This window comes from Lutra lutra, chromosome 3 (genome assembly GCF_902655055.1).
Source record: "Lutra lutra chromosome 3, mLutLut1.2, whole genome shotgun sequence".
Taxonomy (NCBI): domain Eukaryota; kingdom Metazoa; phylum Chordata; class Mammalia; order Carnivora; family Mustelidae; genus Lutra; species Lutra lutra.
The window spans coordinates 9,629,478-9,639,035 of NC_062280.1; the positions used below are offsets into that span (position 1 = coordinate 9,629,478).

Below are 9,558 nucleotides of genomic sequence, written 5' to 3' on the forward strand. Positions count from 1 at the left end.
AAGATAATGTCAAATAATACTCAACTAGCATCCATCCCTTTTCAGGCCACTTTTTTTCCCCTCTAGAAGCCCGAATCACTTGAAACCTTGAAGGAAGAGATTGACCCCAGGCATGCTATGGTAACCCTCCAGGGACTGAACTCAGTAACTGCATCCAAGCGACTAGACAACTTGACCCCCTTTAATAGCCTTTCTTGGACAGAGATGAATGACAACATTAGCATCTAATTACAAACTTCTTTTTCTTATTAGAGCAAAAAGAGGATTTCTTTTCTTCTAAGAGAAATATTAAAAATAGGATCCATATAGAATTTCCAGGGCAGACAGAGAAATGTCATTAAAATTTGCAGAACATTAACTGCTTCTGTTTCCTTACCTTGTCACGACACGCCCATGTGATCTCTTGGGGTGCCCGGCCAGAGTGCCGCGGGGCCGCGCTCCACAAGCCACACTGACAGCTCATCCATCCCAACTCTTCATCCGGAAAACGTCCAGGGAGCCCCTCAGTCTGCAAGTCAAATTAGCCATGATCTCTGGAAGGTTCATTATTTAAACCATTTCCCCCCTGAAAATGACAGATTATTCCAGATCCCTTTGTGATATTTTAAAAAATCCTTTTCTAATACCCTCTGGACCACCACTCCCCCCCCCCAAATATTAGACTTTCAGGGAAAGAAGCAAACAGGCAAGTGATCTGAAGGACACGAAACCAGGTTTTTGCCAGTTCCTTCCACAACTGGCCTCTATCCCGTGGTGGCGAGCTCCTGTTGAGGAAAATCCGGCAAAGGGGCCAGTGTCCCATTGAAGGAGCGGAAAGAAGGGTGTTGGGTGGGCGCCATGACCGAATCAGTCTGAGTGTCTTTGTGGAACCAGTTCTGCTCTGAGAACACTTGCTGGATAAACTCTTTATGTAAATCTCTGCTTTGGATCAAGGAAATGAACCTAGGGATAATCTAATCTCCCTGTAACACGATTCAGTGCGTGCCATTTCCCTTTAAAACCTTCAATACATATCTTTGAATAAATGAGTGGTGAATTGTTAGTGGTTATTCATTGCCTATAAAGTTTAAAAAGTGGCCTTGGAAGATTTCCGTAAACGGAAGCCAATATATATCTCATTCATTCCCTTGTTCAGTGAAGAAGATTGGGTACCTAATAAGGAAGGAACTTTTCATGGTGGTAGAGATTCAGATGTGAACAGATATACCACATACTTGGACCGAACTTCTTGGGGCTATATCTGATCTTCCACTATTCATTAGCACTAGGGCTGCCCACCTGCCCACACTTTCTTAAACATAATCTAAGCTGCTGCTACTTTGTCAAGGTTCTTTATCCTTCCCTTGCAGCACCTGTGGGCAATTTGGACTTTTCCCTCAAAAATTCAGTTTGAGTGCGCCTTCTGCTGCAAGCTCCCTCCTAACCACACTCTCTCTCCTCCTCCTCTGGTGTGAAGGACACACTGTCCTCTGAACTCACTGTGAACTTGACCTGCAGCTTTGTTTTCGTATCATCTTCTCTATTACTGTTACTTCAATAGTGTCTCCTCTGTCTTTCAGGGAAAGACCTTTTCACCTGTACGTACAGCAGCCAGCCTAGTGAGAGTCGGCACTTAGTAAATGAATAAATGTCAAATAAACAGATGAACTAATGAAGTCCTTGCGACTTAAGTTGCAGAACTGTTTACACACTTGACAATACATTTCTCAAATCCCCTTAAAGGTATGATTTCATCAACTCAAAAGTCAAATAGGTCATTTGTTCAAGATTACTCAATGCAATGAAAATGTAAAAATGCCCATAAGAAAATAAAAATGTGTTGGACTGCATCTCTCATTAAAGTATTTGAAGCAGAATCATGTACTATCTCCAGAGAAATAAAATTGGAAGAGTGTGCTTGGAATCGCTGAGTGACACCAGTTCTTTCTAAAATGATTTGAAGATTTGAACTATGAATCTATAGTTTCAAGACTTCAACTGAACTCACATCAATCCCCTAATCGTCTCGCTTCTTCGGTTATACATGCAGATCGATCCAACTGAACACATTTTCCATCTACCTGGGCTGCTGAACAATATGAGAATATCCTGCAATCCCATGGAACATCTTTTTTTAAAAAATATTTTATTTATTTGAGAAAGAGAGAATGAGCTGCAGAGAAGGGCAGAGGAAGAGGGAGAAGCAGACTACCCCCACCCGAACAGGGAGCCTGTCATGAGCCAATCCCAGGACCCTGGCATCATGACCTGGGCCACAGACAGATACTTAACCAACTGAGCCACCAAGTTGCCCCTCCCTTGGGACATCTTAAATGTCCCTGATGAGTTCCTTCTCTTATTCCCTCAAGAGTTATTTCCAAACTACTTCTTCTCAAGCTACCTGCCAATCTCCATCCCCTCCAATTCCAGCAAGGACAACAGCTCTCCTCATGATAATAACAATAATAAAATATATCAACAGCATTTCCCAAGCACTATGCTTACTTAGGCATTTTACCTCAGGGGCATTACCTCAGTTCATCTTCACAAGGAACACCACTTATTGACATAGATACTATTATCCCCATTCTACAAATTGGGAAACCAAAGCAGACAGAGGTCAAATAACTTACCCAAGATCTCACAGTCCATAAGTGTAATATCCAGGTCATGAATCTAGGATTTGGATTTATAACCTGGATATGACAAACTCTAGAGCCATCTGGTACTGGTAAGCCTACCCTAGGTTGACTCCCTGTTCTCCTCCTCCCTTGGGACATGGTAAAGGCCGGGAGAGGATTTTTTAATAGCCTGTGTGGCTCTGGCCCCAGGCTAGCTCACGCTGGCCTTTAAAGAACATGCCTCTCTCTGTTCAGTTTTCCTGCAGCCAGTGTCAACTAGTCTGTAGGAGGAGAGGCAGTGGGGATCTACATCTATGAGTTTTATTAACTGCATTGACCTAACCAGCCTCAGCTGAGGTTGTCAGAGCAGAATATAACAGACACCACAGACTGGGTGACTTAAACGACATTTATTCCTCACAGTTTTGGAGGTTGAGAAGTCCAAGATCAAGGTGCCAGCAAGATCCAATGTCTGGCGAGGGTGGGGCCACCTGCTTCCTGGTTTACAGGTAGCCATCTTCTCCTGACAAGGCAGAGAATAGAAAGGGTCAGCTCTCATATCTCTTTTTATAAGGGCACTTATTCCTTATACAATCCCACTCACAAGATCTCCATCCTTAGGACCTAATCACTTCCCAAAGACTCCATCTCCTAATACTATCACATTAGGGATTCGTTTCAACACACGAGTTTTGAGGGACACAAGCATTCAGTCCATAGCACAGCCTTACTGGAAAAAGCAATTGATTTTATACCAAAAAAAAAAAAAAATGTCTCTTTTCATTCTGTCCCTTTTGATTTCATGTAGGTTTCAGTAAAATGCCACCGGGGGCCATTGTGACCACCTCTTGTCGCCATTAGGCCCACTTACTTCCCCAACTCCATAGGCACTTCCATCCCTCCTACTAAGCACAGATGTCACCACACCACACTGGGAATGGAGTCGTGCCCTAGCCGATCACTTCTCAAACTTTAATGCACACATGAATCCCCGGAGGATCTTAATAAAATGTAGATGCTTATGCAGTAGGTCTAGGGTGAATCCTGGGAGTCCGCACTTCTAAAAACTCCTGAGTGACACCCACGCTGCTGACCTCCAGCCCCCACTTCTGAGTAGCAAATGCCCTTGATATTTGGCACATGAACTATTGGTTCTTCCTTGGTGATCCTGTGAGTGCTAAGTGATTTTCTTCCCAAATCGGTAAATTACATTCTGCTCTAGAGATTAAAACCTCACGGATATGCAGTTGCCTGTTACCCCCTCTACATGCTACACGCTATGGACGCCAGTTATTAAGCTTCCATGTTTTAAACTTTAATTTTTTGCATAAGTTTGATTTTCCTCACTTATGTCTACTTGTTTCTGAAGTAGCAGTAAAATTGTTTTTCTGTTTTGCTACTCACTGACATACTATGGGCAGCTTTTCATGCCTACATCCCACCACACTGGCTTCCTAAGGATTCAGGGAAAGGTTTCTCTTCCTGTCCAAGAAAATCCATCTGTGTCCTGACTCCCACCTCTTTCCACCTCACAAGAAATTCATTTCAGGCAGTTAGCTTTTTCTTGCTCATCAGCCTCCTTCTGTTTTATATAGTCTCAAATTTCTCTACAGTAATAATGATAGAAATCTTTCATAAAAATACACCACTTAAGTGCTCACTTCAGCAGCACATATACTAAAATTGGAACGATACAGAGAAGATTAGCATGGCCCCTGCGCAAGGATGACACACAAATTCGTGAAGCATTCCATATTTTTGTAAAGTGTCAGGATATAAAATCAATGCACAGAAATCAGTTGCATTTCTTTACACCAACAAGACAGAAGAAAGAGAAATTAAGGTCAATCCCATTTACAACTGCACCCAAAACCATAAGATATCTAGGAATAAACCTAACCAAAGAGGCAAAGAATCTATACTCAGAAAACTATAAAGTACTCATGAAAGAAATTGAGAAAGACACAAAGAAATGGAAAAATGTTCCATGCTCATGGATTGGAAGAACAAATATTGTGAAAATGTCTATGCTACCTAAAGCAGTCTACACATTTAATGCAATCCCTATCAAAATCCCATCCATTTTTTTCAAAGAAATGAAACAAATAATCCTAAAATTTATATGGAACCAGAAAAGACCTCGAATAGCCAAAGGAATATTGATCAAGAAAGCTAAAGTTGGTGGCATCACAATTCCGAACTTGAAGCTCTATTACAAAGCTGTCATCATCAAGACAGCATGGTACTGGCACAAAAACAGACACATAGATCAATGGAACAGAATAGAGAGCCCAGAAATAGACCCTCAACTCTACGGTCAACTAATCTTCCACAAAACATGAAAGAATGTCTAATAGAAGAAAGACAGCCTCTTCAACAAATGGTGTTGGGAAAATTGGACAGCCACATGCAGAAAAATGAAATTGGACCATTTCCTTACACCACACACGAAAATAGACTCAAAATGGATGAAGGACCTCAATGTGAGAAAGGAATCCATCAAAATCCTTGAGGAGAACACGGGCAGCAACCTCTTCGACCTCAGCCGCAGCAACTTCTTCCTAGGAACATCACAAAAGACAAGGGAAGCAAGGGCAAAAATGAAATATTGCAACTTCATCAAGATCAAAAGCTTTTGCACAGCAAAGGAAACAGTTAACAAAACCAAAAGACAACTGACAGAATGGGCGAAGATATTTGCAAACGGCATTTCAGATAAAGGGCTAGTATCCAAAATCTATAAAGAGCTTAGCAAACTCAACACCCAAAGAACAAATAATCCAATCAAGAAATGGGCAGAGACCATGAACAGACATTGCTGCAAAGCAGACATCCAGATGGCCAACAGACACATGAAAAAGTGCTCCACATCACTTGGCATCAGGGAAACACAAATCAAAACCACAATGAGATATCACCTCACACCAGTCAGAATGGCTAAAATTAACAAGTCAGGAAATGAAAGATGCTGGCAAGGATGTGGAGAAAGGGGAACCCTCCTACACTGTTGGTGGGAATGCAAGCTGGTGCAGCCACTCTGGAAAACAGCATGGAGGTTCCTCAAAAAGTTGAAAATAGAGCTACCCTATGACCCTGCAATTGCACTGCTGGGTATTTACCCTAAAGATATAAACGTAGTGATCCGAAGGGGCATGTGCACCCGAATGTTTATAGCAGCAATGTCCACAATAGCCAAACTATGGAAAGAACCTAGATGTCCATCAACAGATGAATGGATAAAGAAGAGGTGGTATATATACACAATGGAATACTATGCAACCATCAAAAGAAATGAAATCTTGCCATTTGTGACTACATGGATGGAACTAGAGGCTATTATGCTTAGCAAAATAAGTCAATCGGAGAAAGACAACTATCATATGATCTCCCTGATATGAAAAAGTGGAAATGCAACATGGGGGGCTTTGGGGATAGGAAGGGAGGGAGACAAACCATGAGAGACTCTAAATCTCACAAAACAAACTGAGGGTTGCGAGGGGGAGGGGGAAGGTAGAGGGTGGTGGGATTATGGACATTGGGGAGGGTATGGGCTATGGTGAGTGCTATTAAGTGTGTAAACCTGGCGATTCACAGACCTGTACCCCTGGGGCTAATAATACATTATGTGTTTATAAAAAATAATAATTAAAAAAATGTTGAGAACAAAAAAATACACCACTTAAGGGACGCCTGAGTGGCTCAGTTGTTTGAACGGCTGCCTTCGGCTTGGGTCATGATCCCATCGTCCTGGGATCAAGTCCCACATCTGGCTCCTTGCTCAGTGGGGAGCTTGCTTCTCCCTCTGCCTCTGCCTGCCTGTGCTGACAAATAAATAAAATCTTAAAAAAAAAAATACACTACTTAAAAAAATATGGAGGGGGCACCTGGGTGGTTCAGTTGTTAGGCTTCTGCTTTTGGCTCAGGTCATGATCCCAGGGTCCTGAGATTGAGCCCCGCATCGGGCTCCCTGCTCCGTAGGGAGCCTGCTTCTCCCTCTCCCACTCCCCCTGCTTGTGTTCCCTCTCTCTCTGTGTCTGTCAAATAAATACATAAAATCTTTAAAAACAAAAAATATGGAGAACAATTTAGCAAAATTTTAATTGCTAAATTTAGGTGAAGGATACACAGGTGTTCATTTTACTATTCTTCCAACTTTTTTCACTATTTGAAAAAATTTTAAAGTTTAGGGTGCAGTTAGATGTAGGAATAATTAACAATTTTTCCTATTTGCAAGTTTCTTCCCAGGACATATTCCAGAATATGACTTCAGTCTTAAATCTCCTCCAGAACCTCTCATTCACTAACTTGCTACAAATCTCCTGAAAAAAGTTATTAGGCCATTTTTAAAAAGTCTGCATCCAATATGATATACAAGCACGTCCTTTCATAGTCTTTTTAGATTATTAAATAATAAATTTTTGAAACTTAGTTTTTCTAGCACGAATGCTAGAAATGTCACACTCTCTAGTTTACTTACTCCCTCCCACTATAAACCTGACTTCCTGGCAAATCTAAATTCTCTATCAGATCACCTTAAATTGTTTTCCTATCCACATTTTTTAAAAAAGGAGTGGGGGAGGGCTCTGTGCGCTGCCTGCCCTCTTCCTCCTTCCTTATCACACACCCCACCTCCCACAGGTGACAGTGAGCGCCTTGAAAAACTGCATTCCAAGTGCACACTGAGCCACTGGCACTCCTGTCCCTGCACTTCACAGTTGCCTCCAACTGGGCCACGAGATACTCTGAGGACCAGAGAAGTCAGTCAGCATCTTAAATGCTTTTAGTTTGCCTCCCCAAGACTGATGTGGCATTTATCCAACATAGATGTTTAAGTATTTGTGAAATAGTTTATCTAGTTACTTCCTAGGCAAATGCTGCCTAAAATGAAATGCTTTACACACCACGATGTAATTTTATCAGACAGGAGTCCTGTCTAAACCAATCTCAATGGTTATCAACCTAGGGAAATTTTGCTCTCCGAAGGACACGAGGCACAACCTAGAGGCATTTTTAGTTGTTATAACTGGGGTGGGTGGGTGGTTGAGGTCGGGGATGCTGCTCAACAACCTTACGATACCCAGGACAGCACCCCCACTACAAAAAGGTCATCTAGGGCGCCTGGGTGGCTCAGTGGTTAAAGCCTCTGCCTTTGGCTCAGGTCATGATCCCAGAGTCCTGGGATTGAGTCCCGCATCGGGCTCTCTGCTCAGCAGGGAGCCTGCCCCCTCTTCTCTCTCTCTCTCTCCCTACTTGTGATCTGTGAAATAAACAAATAAAAATCTTAAAAAAAAAAAAGGTCATCTAACTCAAAATATCAATGACAAGGCTGAAAAACCCTCTCACAGCTGTAGTTTCTATTTCTTTTAATCTATGGGACCTAAGGGGCACTAGAAGCCAAAGAATCGATTAACCCTATACGGATGCAACTGCCTTTTCTAGCTGCTTTCGTATTTAATGAGTTTTTTGGTTTTTCAAGTATTAAGTTCCCTTGTCCGGAAAACCCAGAGAGCTCAGTATTATATAAATGGCACAACCACAACAGTGTAGTGCAATAACAATACAGTCAACTAAGATTAAAAACTGGTCTAAGACTTTAGATATAATAAGTTTTATTCATCTGGTGGTACTTGATGCTCACAGGGCACCGTACAACAAATTTTAAAAATACAATATGAAAAACTTGAACAGCCAAAGAGATCAATTCCATTGGAGGGCCCACAGAAAAACCAACAAAAGCCCACAGAAAAACCCACCCAGTCTCCCCTTAAGAACATTTTCTTCCTGCTTAAGTTTGGCTTTAAGAAACACCAAAAGAAAGTGCGAAAGAAAAAGTCTTCTGAAAGATAGTTAAAACTTTACATAGCGTCTTTCACAAGGGTATGTCACAAAATGCTTTCCTTCTTCAATAATAAGCATACAAAATTATCCAAACGTCTATGAGCCTTTATTTGGTCCCATCCTTTAAGGCCATTGCCGTATTTCCCTCACCTGTCTTCAAATTATTTGCATCAGTAAAAGTCATATAAGGCAGTCTCCTTTGTTCCACATCGCCACTACAAAGCAGATATATTTTCCATAAAGAGCCAGGGCCCAAGCAAACTGAAGTTATCCAAGTACTTGAAGTGAAAATACACCTAAATTTACCCAAGATTGGTTTAAAACAAATTTTGGCTTTGAAGCCTAATCATTTTCCTCAATTCTCAGGATTAGAAATTACTAAGAGTCATTTGACATTAACTACGGGAAAGAGCAAGATACAAAGTTACACAGGGGCTACTATTACAAAAATTTCAAGAATAAAAAGATGATTTGGCCAATTTGTTTTAGCACACACTGACATGTTGTCACAGTTATGTTACACAAGGAACAGTAAGGAGTTAAAAATTCCACCTGAAGAGCCAGCTAATGCTCAGTATTCATTTTGTAAGAGTCAGCCAATTGCAAACAGTCGTGTGAGCCTCTAAAACAGGAGGCCCTGAGTGTTAACAGTTGGAGGAACCAACCTCCTCGTCCCAGTGGACCAGTTCTCCTTACAGCGGCAGAGTCACCCCATGCTGACCCTGCTGCACAATCTCATTTCTCATTAGACTTCACCAAAGTACTAACCGAAGGAGACAACACTACTGTGGGCAGTAAAAGGACTAAAAAATTAGAAATCAGAAATTTCTAATCAGAAATTTCTAAATTTTCTAAATTAATCAGAAATTTCTAAAAATTCCTAATCAGAAAATTAGGAAAAGCTGAAAATGTATTTAAAGTCATTGCCAAAACATAGTAAGTACTGCCTTAATGCTTGGTTCCTCTAGAATTAAATGGTTTCGATTTATGCTTGACACCTACAGATCAATTTAAGCAAGCCCAGACATTTTAACCACAGTACGTAATAGGCAACTAGAGATGTCTCCTCCTTCCCACTATACTGCATTTCTTAAGGGCAAGGGGCAGGTCAAAAGCACCT

At 41.4% G+C, this 9,558-nt stretch overlaps 1 non-coding gene across 1 annotated transcript; it reads left to right on the forward strand.

Annotated features, from left to right (window-relative positions):
* The first annotated feature begins 4,253 nt into the window (after window positions 1–4,253).
* On the forward strand, window positions 4,254–4,360 carry LOC125096541 (U6 spliceosomal RNA). Its single transcript, XR_007126225.1, has one exon. It is a non-coding gene; the product is annotated as a U6 spliceosomal RNA (small nuclear RNA).
* The last annotated feature ends 5,198 nt before the right edge of the window (window positions 4,361–9,558 follow it).